Source organism: Ceratotherium simum, chromosome 29, assembly GCF_057802395.1.
Source record: "Ceratotherium simum simum isolate JZ-2026a chromosome 29, ASM5780239v1, whole genome shotgun sequence".
Taxonomy (NCBI): Eukaryota; Metazoa; Chordata; class Mammalia; order Perissodactyla; family Rhinocerotidae; genus Ceratotherium; species Ceratotherium simum.
Genome location: NC_141928.1, coordinates 1,771,281 through 1,792,319, shown reverse-complemented (window position 1 = coordinate 1,792,319; position 21,039 = coordinate 1,771,281).

Sequence of the window (21,039 nt, the reverse complement as noted above, 5' to 3'; positions counted from 1 at the left end):
GTAAAATTCACATTTACAGAATAATAAAGTCAGTTCAAACCCAAGTTGCCTGCACTTTGCTGGGCTGGTGGAGTCAGGGGAGGACATTGAGAAGCTGGGTCAGGGGGTGGTATTTGTCCAGGGACACCCTCAGGACCCAGGAGCCCCAGGTGGGAGAAGGGTCCATCCCCAGGTTCCTGGCCCACTTTCCTCCCCCTCCCCCCAGGGCCTCACAAGGGAAGGGGCTGGTGGGCAGGACATCCTGGGGTTCACATGCCTGGGTGGGGGGGCCCTGCCCTGAGTTCTGGGCTACCTGGGTGGGGGGAGGGCTCTTTATATTGTCTGTAAACTGGGAGATGCCTCGCCTGGTTCACCTGCCTGCCACCTGCCAGGTGTGCGGCTGCCTCCCCCACCAACCTCCTCCTGGGCCAGGTCCGCCCCCAGGTGGACGGAGAGGGAATTGCAATGGGTGGGGCAGGTCACCAGGCCAGACTGAGAGCCCCTGGGACCAGGCCTATCTCTTCCATCTCCCAACCATCTCTGGAGCCGACCGCCAGGCCAGCCTCGGACTGGGGTTCTCGGATGCAGACCTGGCAGCCATCTCCCTGCTTTGCTCCTCTGCTGTATCCACAAGGACCTTTCTGAGCTCCCCCTGGACCCTGGTGGGCAGGCAAGGCTTTGCATCCATGTGTCCCTCGGATGTGGGTCAGGTCTTGGGCCCTCATATGCATTTCCCACAGCCAGCCGCCTGCGTCGTGGGCTCCTCACTTCCTGCTAGGTTCTCATCTAGAGGGGCCACCTCTGACTTGCTTCTAAAAGCGCCCCATCCCTGGTCTCTCCCCTCTGCTCAAGCTGGGAGATGGGTTTATTTGCTCACTGTTTATGGCACCTCCGGTCCAGGGCAGGGTCTGTAGGTACACTTTGTGGGACATCCCCAGAAGGTGTCCCCTGCAGCCACGGCCAGCACGGAGCAGGCGCCAAGTCTAAAATGGGTAGACATGGTTTCTAAAGGGGCCCTCTGCACTGGGGACCCCCACAGCAGTGGGTACCTGGTTTAGGGTCACCTGAGCTGTCCCCTCCTGCAGGGCCCACTTCACACTCTCCGCCCAGTAATGCCCAAGGAGCCTGGCCCTGGACACGGCTAGAAGCCCTGGGCATGCCTGTCCCCTTCCCACTACCAAGCCCAGCTCCAGCCACCAGGGTGAGTGCATGGGTCAGCTTCCTGCTTCGGGTCTTGTTTTCAGAGCTGTTCCCTGCCGCCCCCAGCCCAGCTCACCAGTGACCTCCACCCTGTGCGAGCCCCTTCCCCCCAGGGCCTCAAGGCTGCTGGACGGGATGTATTCCCATGTCACTCTCCCGGGCCGGTGGAGACATCCAACCTCCGGGCCATGGGCCGCACACCTGAAGGCCCCAAAGCCTCACCACAGCCTCCAAATGCACCCCCCCCCGAGGGCCCCAAGCACCCCCTGCAGCCGGGACAGCTGGGGCCCATGGGGAGGACATGACTGGGAGGAAGTTCCTGCCAGTTCCTCTGGGATGGCGGCCCAGCCCAGCCCCCTTCCGGCTCTCCAGGAGGAGGGGGAGCCGGGCACCTGCCGGCCTGTGCTCTGCTCCTCCGGCCTCTGTCCTTCAGCTGGCTCCCTGCCCTTGTGGCCTCCGACAGAAACCGGCGGAGGCATCAGAACCTCTGCATCAGCTGTTCGTTCTGAGCCCGTGGCCTCCTCTCCCGCTTTGTCCTGCTCTGGGAGGATGGTGCAGCGTCAGCAGGACCCGGAGGCTCTGCCGGGATCCCTTTGTCGTCCAGCACAAAGGGTCGGAGACCCTGGGGTGGGGGTGGGGGTGGGCCCAGAGCCTGCGGGGGAAGGGAGCCTGTGGTCCCCCGTGTGAAGGCCGGGTGAGGGCCTGACCAGCACTGGGGTGAGCGGGAGGCGGGGGGTCGGGGGCTGGGGGCGCACTGGCCACATTCCCAGCAGCCCGCGATTGACAAGCTCTGAGTCGAGTGTTCTTCATGACCCGCATTGGACAGGCACCCCCGCTCCCCGGGGGGAAGACTGAGGCTCCGTGGGGAAGGGAATCGCCAGCTGTCCCCTGGCCCACGCTGAGCACCCCGTGCCATGCCGGCAACAGCCTGGCCAGAAGGCGGTCCTAGCCTGTCCGCTGTTGCCAAGGAGGCTTGGGACAGGTCAGTCACGGCTCTGTGTTACGTCCGTCCGTCCGTCAGGTGGCCTCAGGAGGGCCAGGCGGGGGTGTCCACTCGGAAGTGGACACAGGCACTTGTCAAGGCACTGCTGGGGGGTCTTCGTCAGCGAAAGGAAGGAGAGCGGCTGGCAGGGGGCAGCAGGTTAGGGCCCTGGGTCAGGAAGGGAGGTGTGGGAGGCCAGATGGGGCCACCCATCTGCGCTGCTGGAGGCACCCAGCTCCAGGCCCCGACCCAGGTCTGGGCACACCAGGTGGGGGCAGGGACAGGCAGGAGGTAGATTTGGTGACAGTGTGTCAACAGGATTCCTGCTGTGACAGAGTGGAGGCATCAGAGGTCCAGCCGGGGCTCCATCCTTCCACCCATGGGGGAGCATAAAGCCATCTCCCCCATTGGGCCCAGCTTCTCAGGCTCCCTTGGGGTGTCTGTGGCCAGCAGCGAGGGCTGGAGGCAGGAGGGGGCCAAGGAGCCTGTCGGGGTCAGGGCAGGGAACCCTCCAGGTGGCCCTGGTGGAAATGCGGCCCCAAGAGCGGGACTGGACAGAGACATCCAACCCAGGTCTGTCCATCGCCTGGGCCGGCCTAGAGGGAGAGATGGAGCCACCATGGAGGGGGCCTCCGACAGTCTGAGGGAGGCCGTTCTGGGTGGGCCAGGGAGAGGGAGGCTCCCTGTGATCCCAGGTCCCACACGGCCTGCCCAGGCCCCCTTGCCTGGGTGGGGCTCAGCTGCAGGGTTGGGATTTGGGGCCTAGAGAGAGAGAGGAGTGTGGGTGAGGTGGGGGACTCACAGTAAGCAACATTCTGGCCCAGGCAGCAAAGGCTCTGGGGGTCTAGTCCACACCTTACCCCCACCCCACCTCAGATGGGACGCAGGCCTCGCTGAGGAGAGAAGTGGCCTTGGCCTCAGGGGAAGCTGGTCCCAGCCTCCTGGGACCCGTAATTGACTAACAGCTCCAGACAGACGCGCAGGGCTGGGAGATGGATGGCGCTGCCTTGTGGGGAGGGTTGCGGAGGCCCCAGTTTCCAGGAAAGGCAGGCTGGTTCTCCAGGGCTGCCCATGAGGTACAGGGAGGAGTGAGGCCTTGACCAGGGCCAGCCAGGCTGGGGCAGAGCCCATGTGCCCCGAGCTGACTTCGGGCCTCAGTTTTCCCTCATGCATGAGGGAGAGGCTGGCCCGGGCGTGTGGCTCTATCCTGGTTCCGTCAGGTAAGGACAGAGTGACCCTGGGGAGGAGCCAGCCACATTTGTCCCTCTGGCCTCCTGTGGTTGGGCAGGTTCTGGAAGGCGCTGAGCTCCATGGACACCAGGAGGCAACTCTCCTTGGCAGAGGAATTTCCAGGATGCCCCACACTGGTGCCCTAGATGGGCCACACCAGGCTACAAGCCACCCATTTGGGCATCCAGCTCTGTGGCCTCACCTGCTTGGGCCCTTGGCCAGCCTTTATCCGGGAGTGGGGGCAGAGGGCAGAGGTTCCCCCTCGAGGAAGCAGTGTGGCCCCCAGCTTGGGGCCTGCACTCAGGAGGGAGGACAGGGAGGTCACTCCTAGCACAAGATGTTCGAAACAGGCTGCTGGGCAGGATCCCTGGGCACCCCCCTGGGGACAGTCCACGAGGGAGGATGGAGAACTTGGCCTGCAGAGGCCTGGAAGTCTGGGTCTCCATCCTGAGCTGTCTCTATCCAGAGCCTGCTCCTTCCCCTCGGCGCACGGAGGCCAGGGTGCAGCTTGGGGCTGGGAGAGCACTTCCTGACCTGCCGGGTCGAGCAGCCGGCGGACCCCGAAACACCCAGGAGTTCACACTCACGGCCATCCTGGCAGACTGGGACCTGGTGGCTCAACTGTCTCCTTCCTTCATCCATCCAGGCCCCTCCCCGGAGCCCAGGTCCTCGACCCCTGCTGACATGGCGTTGAAGGGGCTGCAGACTGGACGAGACCCGGGTTTGAGGTCTGACTTGGTGCTGTGAGCTGGGAGAGAGAGGCAGGCGCCTGCCCATCCCTGGACCTCGGCTTCCCCCTCCGACTGCAGTGTCTTGAGCCTTTGAACCCTGAGACCCCCGGCCCTCATCATCCGCCTGAAAGGTGAAGGCCGCTGGGCTCAGGCCTCTGGTGGGGAACTGCTCTGGCCACGTGGGAATCACACTAACAATGACACCGACAGAATCATGGAACGCAGAGACCGCCAGGAGCCCACATCAGGGACCCGGGGAGGGTGGGGACAGGAGAGCATTTAAGGATGGCCCTGCCTTTGACCCCCTGTCCATGGGCCTCCTGGTCCCTGTGCTGGAGGCGGCATTACCTGGGGCCACACAGGGTTGGGGTGAGCTCGACCCCGGCTGACCTCTCTGGCCTACTGTCTAGGGAGGGCCTCACTGAAGTCCACCACAACCCTGTGAGGGGAACCGATTGTAGCCCCATTTTTCAGATTGGGAAACTGAGGCTCAGAGGAATTTCAGAAGTGTCCCGGTCACAGTTAGAATGTGACAGAGCCAAGATTTGAGCTGGGTCCCTGCTCAGCACTGACCTCACCGACCCCAGCCCTGGGCAGCGCCCCGGCTCCGGGAAATGAGCATCCCCAGGTTGGCAGGTTGGATGGGCTCAGCCAGGTGCAGCAGAGGAGTGGTCCGGCTCCTCATCCCGCCAGGAGCCACCTGTCCACCTGCCTCGTTGGTCGGACCAGGGTGTGGACTGCCCGCGCCTCGCCCCCACCACAAGGGGTGTCATCGGCCCTCCGTCTGCAGAGGGAAAGAATGAGGCGCCTGGTTGGTCCCGCAGGGTGACCCAAGGGGCTCTTTGAGAAAGGGAGAGCAGCAGAGATGAGAGCCAGCTCACAGGCAGTCTCACCTCGGGACACCTGTGAGGAGAATGAGGGGCCCCCGAGCTGAAGTCACCTGCCCTGGGCGCCCACCTGGAGTTGGCGGGGGGGATCAGGTAGCCTGGCTCAGCCTAGCCCTCACCCCGAAGGGCTCCAAGCATCCCGAGGCTGGGTGCTGGTGACAAGGGCCATGCAGGGGCTCTTTCAGACAAACCAGCCCCAACAGGGCAGCAGAGTTTTTCCTGGTCGGAATCCCCAGAGAGAAGGCAGGTGTGGCCCCGCAGAGCCAGGATCGTGCCCACGTCACGGCAGCACATTCCCGGCAACCAAAGAGTGGACACGACCCTAGTGTCCATCGACAGATGAAGGGATGAACAAGATGCGCTCGGTACTCACCGTGGAATATTCGGCCCTAAAGGGAAGGAAATCCTGACCCTCGATACAACCTGGATGAACCTGGAGGACGGTGTGCTCGGTGGAATAAGCCAGACACCAAATGACAGACCCTGTGGGACTCCCTCCTGTGAGGGACGAGAGGAGTCAACACAGAGACAGGAAGTGGACGGTGGTGTCGGGCTGGGGGGGGGGATGGGAGTGAGTGTTTAATGGGGACAGAGCTTCAGTTTGGGAAGATGAGAGTCCCGGAGACGGATGGTGGGGACGGCTGCACAACGATGAGAATGTGTTGAATGCCGCTGAGCTGTGCACTTAAAAATGGTTAAAACGGTGGATTTTATATCATGTGCTTTTACTATAAGAAAATGTGCGTGTCGGGGCTGGCCCAGTGGCACAAGCAGTTAAGTGCACGTGCTCCGCTGCGGGGGCCTGGGGTTCGCGGATTCGGATCCCGGGCGCACAACGACACACCGCTTGTCGAGCCATGCTGTGGCGGCGTCCCATATAAAGTAGAGGAAGATGGGCATGGATGTTAGCTTAGGGCCAGTCTTCCTCAGCAAAAAAAGGGGGATTGCCATCGGATGTTAGCTCAGAGCTGATCTTCCTCACAAAAAAAATAGAAAAAAAAAAAGAAAATGTATGTGTGAAAGAGGGGCTCAGGAGTCAGGCCCTGGCTGGGGCTCCTCACTCACCTGTGACTGGGGGTAGAGACCACCCTGCAGGGCCACCTAGGGGATTGGATGATTGGGGCTTGTTGAGCACTGTGCTCCCCAAGGCACCAAGGAGGCGGCCCCAGTGTTTCCTGTGTTTTTCAACAGTGAGTCGGATTCACTCAGGGTCTACACGGAGGCGGGATGGGAGGGTGTTAAACAGAGGCACTCTCAGCTGAGCCCACCTGACCACAACCCACAACCCACAATTCCAGAGAAACAGCGAAGAGAGACTCACACCCATACGGGCGACTGGGATGGGGCGTCCACCCAAACAGGCCAAGTCGGTTGGCCTTGAACACTGTTTTAGAAGCCGACCATGATTCCTGCTGGGTGGGCTGGGTGGGCAGGGCAGCCTGGCTGGGCCTGGCACGACCAGGCCGAGCCACCAACCTGGTGTCCGGCAGGTGCCTGAGGGCAGGGAGGCTCCTTGCTGTAGGCGGTGGCTCCTCCCTTTCTGGAGGCCTCTCTGCTGGGGTCCTTCCAGGCAGGCTGGGTGGGTGAGACTGGGAGGAGGGCAACCCCCGTGCCCCACCCCAGGCCACGAGCCCCACAGCCCGGAGGCCTAGGCATTTTCCTAGCAGGACCACACGCCAGCCCTGCCCAGTTGGCTCCCTGGAGTCCTGCCCTCCCCGCTAGGCCTCCCTGGTACCCTTCTCCAGTGCCCCCCTCACCGCAGCTTCACTCCCCCTGCAGCCCCCCTTCCTCTGTGAGAGACAGCCCGGCGCAGTGGGAGGCACCCCAAACCGAGCACTGGAGCACCTGTCCCATGCCACCCTTTTGTGCCTCGGTTTCCCCACTTATTCAGCAAGGTGAGGCGGAGTAGACCATGCTTCTCAGACTCTGCCGGGCCTCAGATCCCCTGGGCATCTGGATAACATGCAGGCTCTGGCTCTGCAGGTCGGGGCTGGCCTGAGACTCTGCATTCTAACACTGCCCCAGGGCACCGACTCCCCTGCCATCGGACCTCACTTTGAATGACGTCCAGCCCTGAGAGGACAGCCGTGTTGTCCGGTGGAGACTCAGACTTCTTGTGAGAGAACACATGGGTCTAGACACACGGACGGCAGCCTGCATGAATGCCACGTGCATTTTCGACGTGTCCCAGATGCCTCTCTGCACCAGCCCACGCGTCCACACCCCCGTGGGTAGCAGCCCAGCATGGTGCACCATCACTCGTGTGTCCCCAGCGATGGTCGGGGGCCTCGTGCAGACTTGCTTCAGGCCACAGGTCTCTGCCCCCCGCTCCTCTCAGCTGGGCTCCCGGGAGGACCCGGCGGAGGTGCCCACCCCTTTACCAACGCGGGGGTGTGGGAGTGGTCTCAACTGTCCGCAAGTTGGTAGGCCAAAAGACACACTCTGGTCCGTGTTTTGAAAATCACTGGCTGCTGCCAGCCGTCACGTCCGCGGCCTTGGCCCTCTTCTCTAGGGATGCGTCTTCGCCGCTCTCCGACGAGTGTTGTCCCGTCCTTACTCACCGAGGAGCCCTCTGTGCAAAGGCCTGCTGGCCTGCCCCCTGCCCACTGTGTCTTTTGGATTCAGACTCCAGCCGTCTCCGTCTGCTGAGCTGCGGACCCCTTCGGATGGGAGGGAAGACCAGGCAGCCCAGGCCCCTCCTCTGGGGAAGGGTCTCCCCACCCAGCTGCTGACTTGGGAGCGGGATTTTCTGTGGCGCTGGAGCCGCAGCTCCGCCCTGGAGCTGTTTGCGATAGACCCCGAGCTGCCTGCCCGAGAGGGGAGGGCCAGCAGGTCCAGACCCATGGAAGTGTCACCGCAGGCCGAGTCACCAGGGGGGCGCTGCAGAGCTCTTGGGGGGCATGAGCCATCTGCATACCCCAGGACAGGCCAGATGAGACAAGCCGGGTCAGGGCTGAGGGCCAAAGGGACGTGCCCAGAGTGGAGCCTGGGGGCTCAGCCGAGGCTTAGCCGGGGGTGGTGGGGTCAGCAGTGATGCTTTGAGGGGGACACGGCATCCATTACAAAACTACAGGGACCCCAAGGGCTACCTCTGGTGGGCAGGGGCACGAGGAGGCCAGAGACCCCTGCCACTCAACCCCAAGGCCCCTCATCAGTTCCAGGGGTCTGGAACTCCTCAAGGCTCCCGGGTCCCTCAGGAGGAAGCGATCACCTGTGGTCACTCTCATTACACCATGTAGATGCGGAGCCCAGGCCTACGGAGGGGTGTGGCCGCCACACAGCCAGTCAGCATACAGAAGGACTGGGAGGGAGGCCCACACCCTTGATGCCTGCCTGCCCCCATAGAAGCCCACGAAACCCTGCCCGCCGTAAGCAGGTGTCCAGCCCCGAGGGCTGCTGGGCAGGGTGGGCAAGCTGTCGAGAGGGGCCAATGCGCTAGCTCTCTCTGCCTGCAGGGCACCAGCACAACAAGGACCGGGTGCCAGGTGGGGAGCTGACGGGAGGTGAGGGGCCCAGGCGGGGGGCTGGGCAGGAGGGGTGGCCTCTGGGCCAGGATGGACTCTGCCCCTGTGGGGGGCTCCAGGCCTTGGATTGGCTGCCTCTCTGCTTGCCCACCTAAGTGGGGGTGAAAATGACAGCCGCTCTCCACCCAGAGGGACATAGGATGTGGGGGAGGGAGCGGATGGGGGAAGAGGCGAGTGGAGGGCAGAGGAGGAGCGTGAAGCTGGGCCTCCCGCCCCAGAGGCACTTCGGGGGCTGATAAGAGTCCCTCTGGGCTCAGGGACCGGCTGCAGGGGTCCTGGGTGCTGCAGATGGGAATGGGGCTAGGCACTGGGGGGGTCTGTCTCTCCACCAGGCTCCCCCACCCTGCCCCTGGCAGAGCTACCCCAGGCTGGGGCTCTGCACAGACCTGGAGCAGCCTGAGCGGACTCAGCCCCGTGGGGGCTCCAGGTTTTGCCTCTACCCGGGTCCCAGGGGGCATGTGGAGGGACGTGGACTGCACCGTGCTGGGCCCAGAGTGGCAGAGCCCCCTCCTGGAGGAGAAGCTGGATGTGGGTGTGGAAGGGGATGACCGGCCGAGCAGAGCAGAGCGGGATTGGCTCCGGCAGGGCGGCCTGGCTGCGAGGGAAAGGCGGTCACTCCCACCCAGTGCCCAAACGCACGGATCAGCTGGGCGCATGATCTGACAGCCTTGCTGGAGACCTACCCAAGTGGGAATGCATAAGTGAGTCGGCCTAAGAGCCCTGGCCGTTAAGCTTTTATTCGATTGGCAGGGAGGCCTGAGGTGCCCTCTGGTTTTTGCTGCTGGATTATACATCTGTGCTCAAAATACGTTCCTGGAATGGAGGCGGCCGGCAGGACTCGTTGGAATGGAAATCAATTTGATTAGAGAGCAGTCAATTACCGTGAGCACCGAGGCTGCGATCCAGGCGGAAGCCAGCTCCGCAGAGCACGTGGAACTTTCCTAGGAGACGCCTACGGTGGAGGAGGCTCCATGAGGGAGGGGCTGCGGATCCCAGAGATCCCCCAGCCCACAGCGCCCGGTCGCTGCTGCCTACTCCCCACTTGGCCTTGGTGCTTAGCGCCCCTGGGCCTCAGTTTCTCCTCTGTAGAATGGGATCATGCTGACGCCACCCCTCGGAGTGTGGGGGCCTCCATGAGGCCGTGTCTACGAAGTACACGTTGGTGCATGGTGCACAGTATACGCTCAGTGAATGCTGGCCAGGGGGTTCGGCTTGGGCAGGCTCCCCAGCACACACACTGGACCCCAGAAGGATTTTAGGAGATGATTCTGTACCAAGAATCTAGGGAAAGCCGGGTCCAGCAGCTGCAACCCGTTACCCGAGAAACAAGGGAGGTCCAGTGGAGACAAGCCCTGTGAAGGGAAGGGCCCTGGGCTTACGTCCTGTGAGCCTTGGCCTGGCTACTCTGAACCTCAGTCTCCTCCTCTATAAATGGAGCGGTAACTCCCACCTCATGGCTGTCAAGGGAGGAGGGATGATGTGTGTCAGGTGTGTGGCATGTTGCGGGAGCCTGGTCGCAGAGGCCTCCCCGCTGGTCCTCTTCTGCTGAGCGGGGGAATGTGCAGGGTCTGGACCCTCAGCCTTCACCCCCATACGGAGGCTGGTGCCACTCTGCATTGCCTGGAGATCCCTCCAGCAGGGGCTGGGGCTGGATCACTCTGACAGTGTCCAGGCCCCACAGGCCCTGGTCAGGGAGGCAGGCCTGGCCCTACTCCTGTAACAGAGGCAAGCTGTGCCCTTATTACCAATAAGTGGGGGGTGGTCCCAGAGCTCCCTGGGTGGGCCTGGCACTGTGTGGGCCCCCAGCAGGACTTGCTCAGGCCTCCACCAGAAGGCTCAGTGCCTGTGTGCTGATCACAACCAGGCGTCCCCGGCAGAGGCGGTGCCCAGCACACAACGGGGGAGGACAGGATGGGGACTGGAGATTCGCCCCTTTCATCCCCTCAGCCGGGCACCCTTGTGCAGTGAACAACCTGCACGCCTGTGCACTGCAGCCCTGCCCTCAGGAGCCAGACCGACCTGTGACGGGGTCCCAGCTCCACCCCTGGCTGGGGACTTTCAGAGTCACTTAACCTGTGTGAGATTTTGTAAAACAGAGATAACACTTTCCCCCTTGCTGGGCTGTCAGTATTTATAGAGCGCCCACCACGTGCACCAAGCTCAGGGAACAGTGCACAGCGTGTGCCCCAAACAGGACCTCTGACTATCCTGGTTTCATTGGCCGACCCGAGAACACAGCGTCACCAGGATCCCCAGCCCGGCCCCGCCCTGCAAGAAGGGGAAGGTGTGAGGCCCGGCACAGGCTGGTGCGTGGCAGGTGCGCCATGGGGCGGACGCCATCCCCGCCCTCCCTCTTCCTCATGTGCGTGCGCGCGTGCGTGCGAGAGAGGTGATGGTTTCCGTTTAACAGACGGGAACATCCGAGGCTGTGAGAAGCTTGCTCAAATCTCCCTGCTGGTGAGAATGGGACGTGATGCAGCAGCGAGGAAAGCAGTCTGGCAGGTCCTCAAAAAGCCAGACACAGAATTACCCCATGACCCAGCCATTCCCCTCCCAGGCATGCACCCGGAGAGTGGAAGACAGATGTTTACACAAAAACTTGTGCGCCCACGTTCATAGCAACATATTCACAATCACCGAAAGGTAGAAACAGCCCAGTGTCCATCAGCAGGTGATGGGTAAACAACACGTGGTCCATCCACACAGTGGAATATTACTCAGCCATAGAAAGGAAGGAAGCCCTGACACACCACAGTGTGGATGAACCTGCAGGACGTGATGCTGAGTGAAAGAAGCCAGACACGAGAGGATACCTATTGTACGATTCCATTTATATGAAGTGTCCGTAAGAGGCAGATCTACAGAGACAGAAAGCACATCAGTGGTTGCCAGGGGCTGGGTGTAGGGGGAGGAGTGGGGAGTGAGTGCTGATGGGTACAGGGTCTGCTTTTGGGGGGAAAAGTTCTGAAACTAGATAGTGGTGTTGGTTGCTCAAGATCATAAGGGTTGTACTTAACGCTACTGAATTGTGCAGTTCACAGTGGTTACAATGGTAACTTTGATGTTTTGCGTGTTTTACCACAATTAAGAAGACAAGCCTCATGGGCAGTGGGTGGTAGAGATAAGGTGGGAAACTGAGTTGGGCCCGCCCAGGCGTTGCCCTCCGTCCGACACTGTCCCGAACAGTGGCTTGGTGCTGGAGGGGCCCACCTAGCAGGCGGGGTGCCCTGGCTGTTGCGGGCTTGTAGGTGGGGTCTGTGCACCGTGAGCAGGGGGGCAGGCGGATGGGCCCCCCGCAGAGTGAGACGTGGGTATGCACTGATCGAGCCCGAGGCCGTGTGGAGGGTCCGGGGTGTGAAGTCCACCCAGCCGGAGCTCCAGCATCGAAACCAACCGCTGAAGGTGACTGGCCTTTTCATCCAGCAGGCGGCCGGGAGGGGTAAGCCCGGCCCACGCGGGGGACAAGGGACGTCGTTAGTCACAGGGAGGAGCCGGGTGGACCAGGGGAGACAGAAGGAGACAGTGGTGGAGCACGGAGCCAGCCCAGGGCACTCCGGTCCCAGGAGGGGCTGCCTGACCCCCTTGTTCCAGACCAGAGGTGACGGGGGCCAGGAGGGGGCTTCTGCAACAACTTCTAGAAAACTGTGGGGGTGGGGGGGCAAAGCCACAGAAGAGGAGGGCAAGGCAGCCAGCCAGCAGGTGAAGGGGAAGAAGAAACCACAGAGCCAGCAGACGCCCCATCCTGATGTCCCCACGAGCCTCCTCATCCCCCAGGGTCAGTCGTCCACTCGTGGACCCCAACCCCTCCAGACTGTGAGAGGATGGTGCTCCCATCCCCCACAAGCCCCTGACCACCCAGAGGTGAGTGTCTTGGCCCCTTTACAGAGAGGTCCGTGAGCGGCCCCAAGCCCCACGAATGCTGACCCAGGGCTCTGAGTCCTGGGTCTGGGGTGGGAGCGCCGTGGGGTCACCAGCGGAGGCCGAGGGCACACAGGGACCCAAGATGAGTTCACGGGAACACCCTGGCACGTGTCAACAGAGGGAGGCGGCAAAGGGTCTGTGGACACTCAGGGGTCTGGAAAGGCTTCCTGCTGGAGGTGCCCACAACGGGCTCTGAAGGATGGGGTGCGTGGAGACAACGCTGCTGTGAGCTGGGGCCGCGGCCAGGGGGCTCAGCCCTGGAGACGGGGAGCTCCTGCGGCCCTGAACGCCAGACCTACTATGTCCCTCTGTCCTGTCAGGCTCCCTGCTGGCTCTGTGGTTGTGCTGCTCAGGGAGAGCCAGCCTGGTTGGGCAGAGGGGCCGGCCCCGGGAGTGGCAGTCGTGCGTGTTAATCCCAGTACCTTGGCTTCCGGAGGCCGCCGAGCCGTGTGCTCCCGCATTTGTGTTTAGAGAGCAGAGCAGGTGGTGGGCGCAGTAACACCTCACAGTAGGACTGCAAAAGCACATTAAATTTAGATTTAATAAGACAATTATTGTACGGAAATTAAAGACCCATTGATTATTCTCTGAATATTGAGGTCTAATCCCTTATCGCATTAATCGCCCGGACTGCGCATGAGCGTGCGTGGGCGTGGGGGGCGGCTGCTTCTCCATCCCAGCTCAGGGGCTGCCCACCTTGCAGGGACATTCAGTTTCCAAAGCCCCGTCCCTCTGAGCCTCACTGCAGGGCCCACCGCAGCTCCCCTGGTTGAGCCCAACGTGGGCCAGGTGCCTCCTAGGGCTGGCCCTGCGGATGTCATGGAATCCTCCAGAAGCCTCTCTTGCTTTGTCCATTTTGCAGGAAAGGACACTGAGGCTCAGGAGGAGAAGGGACTCGCAGGACCACTCTGGGAGTTGCGTGGTGTAGATGGCTGGGGCTTGGGGAGGGGGAGAGAAGAGGAGTGAGAGAGATGCAGTGGCAGGGAGGAGGCCGGGCCTGGGGGGAGCTGCTGGGGTGGGACTGCCCCTGGACATCCGACCTGGTGATAAAAGCTGTACTGAGCTGGGGGGAGGGGGTGGAGGGCTGTGGGGGGCGCAGGCAGTGCTTCCCAGCCTCGGCCCCTCCCTCCCGGCACTGGCCTCCCCAGCTCTCCCCTCCGCCTCTCCCCTCCCCCACGGAGCTACCCACCCGGTGGGGGCTAGAGGAGCTCTGGGAAGGGGCGATTCCTGGAGCAGGCCCGCCCCCAAGGCCCCCGCAGGCCAGCCCACCTCAGCCCCCAGCGCCCCCCACTTCCCCTCAAACCAGGGGCTGGAAGCTACTGAGGGCACGATGACCTCTTGTGGCCGCAATAAATCTGGTCACTCTGTCCCTCCCGAGACAGCAGGGGAGGGCCCTCCAGTCTCCAGCCTGGGAAGAAGAAACCAGCTCTCCCAGCCTCCCAGGGATCAGCGCCCCTCGCTGTAGTTCCTGTAACTGGCGGCCGTGCTATTAATAATCAATCCGTTTGGCCCTAAAAGCGGACATTTATCACCCGCCTCAGGGGGAGCAGAGGGACCTCTGCGGGCGGCCTGGCCGGGTGGGGGCTGTGGGTCCATGTGTGGCCGCAGTCCTGCAGGCGCCGGCTGGGCCGGGGCCGGGGCCGCAGATCTACGCGGGCTGTGACGCATCTGGCGGGGCTGCCCACCTGATACCTGGAGCCAGGCCTCCGGGGACACGGTGGGGGCAAGAGTTTCCCCTGTGAAAGCAATTGCCTCCCGCCCTCTTTGTCACCTCCAAGGAGGGGCCTCAGTGTGAAGGAGCCCGAGAGTCCGCGGGGGGCTGCTGCCCTTGGTGTCTACCAAGCAGGACCCCTGGGCAGGGGCAAAATGTGGGCGGGGTCCACCCTGCAGCCAGGTGGGTGCCCCCAAGAGTCTGCCATCCCCAGCTAAGGCGGCTGGATTTCTCAACTAAAAATACATGATGCCTGATTAAATCTGGAACAAGAAGGAATTTTTAGCATAAGTATATCCATGCAATTTGGGGACGTACTTATACTTTAAAAATCATTGTTTATTTGAAATTCAAGCTAAACTGGAGGTCTGTGTTTTATGTGGAAGCCCTCCCTCCCACTGTGCAGAGCCCACCCCCCGCCCCGTCTGTTTCCTGCTCCGGTCCCTCACTCCCTGCACTCTGGCCTCCTGCCCGTCCCTCCATGTCTGCCACAGGGCCTTTGCCCAGGCCAGTCCTCTGCCAAGGCTGCTTGCCTGCATCAGAGGAGGCCCTCCTCCAAGATCAAGATGTGTGTACAAGGTGATGCTATTTACTCTACAAAGCAGCTCCTGTGTCTTTGATTTTATCGTGTTTTTCCTAAATTAGAACACAATCAGGGCCGGCCCCGTGGCTTGGTGGTTAAGTGCGTGCGCTCTGCTGCTGGCAGCCCGGGTTCGGATCCCGAGTGCGCACCGACGCACCGCTTCTCCGGCCATGCTGAGGCCGCGTCCCACATACAGCAACTAGAAGGATGTGCAACTATGACATACAACTATCTACTGGGGCTTTGGGGGGGAAAAAAAAAAAAAAAGAACACAATCATAATAACGACAACTAACAATAACAGTGGTCATTTCTTGAGCTCTTGCTGTGTGCCTGGAGCGGAGCAGGTGCTCAAACTCATAAATCTTCCTGGGAACCCATAGCACCTGTCTTTGCTTGTAGGGGCTCCCACCCCCCAGGGCTCCTCAGCTCTCCCGAAGTGGCCACCTCCCCGGAGCTCTGCACGTCCTCCTGAGGTGACAGTTCCCTGGTGTCTCCGAACTCTGGGGGTTCAGGTTTCCTCCAGGTGTATAGGGATCTGGGGCAGGGCATGGTAAGGTCTGGCGAGGTGGGGGACAACACAGCCCTTTAAGAACTGCAAACCTGTGGACTGTCCCTTACAAGAATGGGGACTTTGGGTCACAGGGGAAACCTGTCTGGGAGGGGCTGTGCTGACCCAGCTTATGGATTAGGGGATTGAGGCCGGGAGGGGAAGCCAGGGCCCCCACCCTTTCCTGTCTTTCTCCCCCTCCTCCTCTGCCCCACTCCAACCCCCACGAGTCCTGCCGCAAGTGTCACAGGGTTGTCCCTGCGATGCCCCCCATCCTTCCCACACATAGAGAGCCCTGATGCACGCTAAGGCCTGTGCCCAGACGGGCTCCCTGGGTCTCAGACAGGCTGGGAGTGACAGATTCACTGCATGGCTGGACACACACAGATACACACACAAATGTCAGCTCGAACACTCCTAGAGACTGAGGCCCCCAGGCCCTCCCCTCTGCAGGAGACAGGCGGGCAGCGGGCACCCACCCATGCTCAGTGTGTTGGGGGGCTTCCATAGAGAGCGGTGCTGGGAGGCCAAGACAGATTTGCTCTCAACGCCTTCCCCAGTGAGGTCGGTCAGCCCAGCCCAGCCTGGCAGCCCACCAGGAGGACAGGGAGAGAAGGGTCCCTATCAGAGGGATCCATGGCCCCCACCCAGACTCTCCCAGGATGCAGCCTGAGGGCAACCATGCTGACCCTCCCCAGAGACGGGAAGAAGGAAAGCCCGGAGGGGGTCTGGACGCCCGCCTGGCCCCAGAGCCCAGGGCACGCCGCAGGGGCTGGGCGGGAGGGGAGCTGGGCCCTCCGCATCTCTCTGCCGAATCTCTGCCTCGCTGGGATCCGCCTGCAGGCACTGCTCACTTGTTCTGTTTAACCAGCGTGCTTTCAGCTGGGAAACTGTCGGCGGCAGTCTGCAAACACCCTTCCCGCTCCGCTGCGCCGCCTGCCAAGCGCCGCCCGCCGACAGCTTGGCTCACACAAGGCTGGAGCAAGCTGCCCGGCCTGGCACGGGCCTTCTCGCCAGCCTCCCTCGGGAGCGGGCTGGAGAGAGCTGTCCCCCGCTGCCTCATGACAGGGCTCCAGCCCCCGCGGTGTCCCCCAGCCTTGTCACCTGCCCCGGTGGCCTCTACAGTCCCACACACCCAGAGGAATCCAGAACCCCTGTGGCTCAGACACACCTTAGGAGGAATTACAGAACTCTGGGGAGGAGGTACATTTGGGAAGGGTCAAGGAGCACTAGGAGGGAGCAAGTGTCCCCGAGCCTTGGGGACAGGCCACCTCTTGACGTCAGCCCTGTGCCGGTGCTTGAGTCCCTCCACTGAGCCCTGACCTGATCTGCCCTTGGGGTCCCCTCTGCTGGCCCTTGGTGGCTAATCAGGTCACAAGTACCTGCAGTTTCTGGATGTCCTCTTCCCTCCTGCAGACACTGGCACCAACACCTGCTCTGGCTGGAGGAGGGGCCACAGGCCAGGACACTTCTCAGCCTGAGCCCCCCCCACCCAGGCAGACCAGTCCCTGGGTGAAGGCCCCTTGTCCCTTCGGGAAGGGTGTCAGGGCACACAGGATTGGCCCTGTGGGCATGCAGGGCTGACTCGGTCACACCCCAGTGAGACACACCCAGCCCGGCCCCACCGGCTCCCTTGCAGCCCAGACCACACCAGGCTCTGCAGACCCCTCTCCCAGGGCCCTCTGCTGATGGGAGGGAGGGGTCTGGGGCCACCCGGAAGTCCCCCAGACCCCCCTGGAGCCCCCACATAGCTCTCCAGGCTGAGCCTTCAGGACTGGATGGCACGATCTAAAATCAGTAATCATGCTGCCTCGTGGCCTAGTAATTAAGTGTCTGTTCATCCCGATTATTGTCAGAGAGAGATTTGTTGTTCTCCTGGCAAGAAAAACCAAGCTGCTGGAGGCAGGGCCCAGGAGCAGCTCAGACCCCTCCTCCTGCAGCGGGAGCCCCGAGAAAGGACCCGGCTCCTGTCTCTTGGGTTGGGCAACCCTCAGCCTTGGCTTTCTCTCCAGACAGCCCGGGGGGCTTGGAGGTGGCCCTGGACTTTCTCACTGCATTTGGGGTCTTCCAGGCAGAGTTGGGGGGCGGGGAGGCTGCAGGCAGCCTGGACCCCAGGTGGCCTCGGGCTCGGGGGCTCAGGGAGAGAATGTGGACGGCTCCCAAGGTGCTGGGTCCCAGTGCGCTCGCATGCACACGCGCGTGCACACACACACGCACGCACGCACACATGCACAGATGTGAACGTGGCGTATTAGACACAATGGCGGCTCCCCAGGGCTGGGCAAGAGCCTTAGCTGGGGGTCCTTGGGCCTGATCAGTCTCGGCTCTTCCGTTAGGAGCCCCACTTGTGCCTCAGTCTCTCCACCATCAGACCGGGGGTGATGGTCCCCCCGTCTCCTGGGTGAGAGGGACGCAGTGAGGTGGTGCAGTGGGTGGGACGAGGATGGAGCTGCCTGAGGCCGGCAGGGTCTGAGCCTGCCGGGGCCGCACCGGGGCTCGGCTCGGGGCCCATGATCACCCACACCACCCCGGGCAGGAGCTGTTCCGGGCCGGGGGCCGAGTCCCACACCTGCAGACGCAGCCCTGGGCAGAGGGCTAATCCACTTTCCTTAGAGCATTTTAAAAATTAGGCCAAAACATACATAAAAGAGATTTTTTTTGAGGGAGGAGAAAATGTGAAATAATGAGCTAACAAAAGAATTTGGTCAAACATAATCTTCTAACAAGAATTGACTTTAAAATTATGATTATTAGCCATATTTCCTTTCAGGAGCAGTTAAAGACACTTCGGAAGGTGAGGCAATTAATTTTTAAGTTTATGTTGCACATTACAACCCAGTGAGCCATTAACAAGGTGGTGACATTAACCTTCATGCGCTTGGCAAACACAGCTGCGACACTCTCGGGACCCACCCCGGACGGCCTGGCAGAGGGGCTTGCCCTCGTCCAGCCCAGCAGGGGTGGTACCCAAGCCCCAGGGGGTGGAGGGCTGCGTCCTCCCAGAAAGGGACGGGGTGAGCATGGGCTGCACAGACCCTCCGGCGACTGCTTGTCCAGCAGCTCGGTAGACGCTGGGGAGGGTCCTGTGGAATGTGGGGCTAAGTCTGGGGTGGCTAAGAGGTCAAGGCTGTCTGGAGCTGGGGTCAGAGGTCAGAAATGGGGCTGGGGCCTCTTTCAAGGCCTAGTCGATGACCTGGAGCCCTGAGAGCCCTGGCTGTCCCAAAGCCAGCATGGGGCACGCTCGAGGGCTGGCGGCTGATGGCCGCCCCTCTGCCCCAGCTCCAGGCCCTGGGACCCCGCTCAGCTGGTGTCCGCTGGGCACGGCAGGTCAAGTGCTTCCTCCCAACAGCCCCACTTTCCACGGCAGGACTTGAAAGTCAGGGTGCTGTGCTGGACTCAAAGGCACAGCGGGCAGGGCCAGCGTTTGCTCCAGTCCGGTCTGACCCTGAGGCCATCACTCCTGCCTCTCCGTGGGCCCCGGTCTCCCCACTTGGGAGCAACTGGCTGGGCCAGGTATCTCTCGGGTCCTCTCCCACCCTTACCTGCTGCTAGGGCTGGAAACGCTGCTCCAACCACAGTTCAGAGGGCCCTGGAGGTCGGGCCCCACGTGACTTTCCCCAGCCCTGGCCATCGCCCCAGTGTCGTTCCCTTCTGCAGGCTCTGTGCCAGCCGTCCCCAAGGAGCGGTCTAAGGTGACAGGGGAGGAGGGCATGAGTGAGCATCTCTTGGTCAGCTTTAAAGGAAGCGGCCCTGCTGGCCGCATCAACACAGAAGACGACGCACTTGTGGGGGCATCTCAGCCCCTAACACCTGAGCAGGGAGACAGTGTTGAGTCCAAGTCAAGAGCAGGTCCTGAAGGTGGCCTGAGGGACACAGGGAGAAGAGGACAGCCTGGGCTCGGGGTCTGGGGTGGGGACAGGCCTGCTCCTGGCCGGGCTTCACGGGCCTTTGGACAAGTTCTCTGGCCTGGGAGCAAGGGATGCCCACCATTGGAGGTGAGCAGTACAGCCCCCCTCACATGGGGCTTATCTGCCATCGGAGGGGTTGGAGGGGCTCGGGCTATGGGTTAGTGCATTTCCTGAAACTTGAAGCCTTTACATACTAAACCCCGTTAAACTGTTTTTGTTGGAAACTCTTCTAACAGCTGCCTCCCGGCACCCTGCCTTCTCAGGAGGGTCAGTGAGTACCGAGGAAGGGCCTGAGTTCCCGGCTCCTCGGTCCCCCCCCACCCCCGTCTGTCTCCTCCAGCCCCCTCTGCTCCTCAGCCACCGCTGGTACTGGGTGGGTGGTGAGCCTGGAGACGCTGACTCAAGCTGAGAAAACAGAACAGGCCTGGGTCAGCTGCGCCACCCTCACATCCCTGGTGTTTCCCGCCCGGAGGTGAGTGAGCCCGCGGACCTGGGGCCAGAGTGGAGTCTGTCTCCTCCTCCAGGTCCTGCCTGCTCCTGCCCCTGAGGGTGGGCTTGGGGTCAGGGCATGCACCTGCTTTGGCCCCTACCCCCTACCCCAGGGCAGGTGGTGAGAGTGGAGAGGGGGTCTGGGACAGCACCCCTACATCTTGCCATGGGCCCCCGCCAATGAGACTCAGACGGATCTGAGACAAGCCTGCAAAGTCTCATACCTATAACTTTAAATTAAAAACGCCATGTGCTGTTTATGGGTTCTCCGGCAGCTCGGCGGCAGCCCCATAAAGATCATATTATAGTACAAGCCATTACGCGCCGAGTTTACCATAGATACATTTCTAAATGGCTCAGCAAACAGCAGCCTGCTTATGGGCAGGGAAGGAGAACTGGTTCATTTGGGGTAACAAATGATCCTTGATTTGATTTTAAATGCAATGACAGCCAAATTTATTTCTTATTTAATCACTTCCCTGTGCTGTTGAGAACAGGGTGCCATTAAACTGCGCTGCGCAGAGCAGACTCTGGAATCGGCCGAAGGAGGCGAGCGGAGGGATGATGTTTATAGGGGAGAGCCGAGCACATAACGGAGTGGATATTTCTGTCATTTATACAGTAGCTTACATCGTTATTTCTTCCTGCTTCCAATTTTTCTGTAATAAAAATATAGGCAATGTGATTCTCTTTGCATTACAGATAAACCATCTTGATTCTTTATTAAATATTTTTATTAATCTGAAGTACTACAGAGCGTTTGCCCAGATAAATCAAGCCCGGAGCGTCACTCTCCCGCTGCTGCTCTCCACGAGGCAGCCCCCTTCGAGCGGGAACCGGAGAAGGAGGTTTCCATATTCATGGCTAGGCTCCCTTCTATCCCTGTTTTACGGCTATGTGTACGCGGCAGAAGTGGCGCTAACAGGATATTTGTTCTTCAAAATCCAATTGGTTTGGGTAATCATTCTGCAGGCCCCAGTCCTGTGTTGTATTTAATTAGGAATTACCACTCTGGTGTCACTCACAGGCGCCAGCTGGGACACGCAGCCCCTCTTGGCCGCGTCGGGGGCTGAGGGGGAGCTGAGGGGTCTCAGGGGCTCTGAGAGAGGTGTCAGCCCAGGCAGCACCCAGCAAGTATCTGGGGTGCCAGAGACCATGGGGGCCATCGGGGTGTGAAGTGGATGGGCTGAGGGTCAGCTGCAGTGGGGGGCCTAGTCGTGGGGGTGGGGACGGCCAGGTGGGGCCCTATTGGGAGCAGGGGGCAGCAGAGGACACGGTGTCAGCTCTGGACTGCTCCTCCATCCTGGGTGGCCTGGGGTGAGCCTGCCTGTCCTCTTGCCATAGT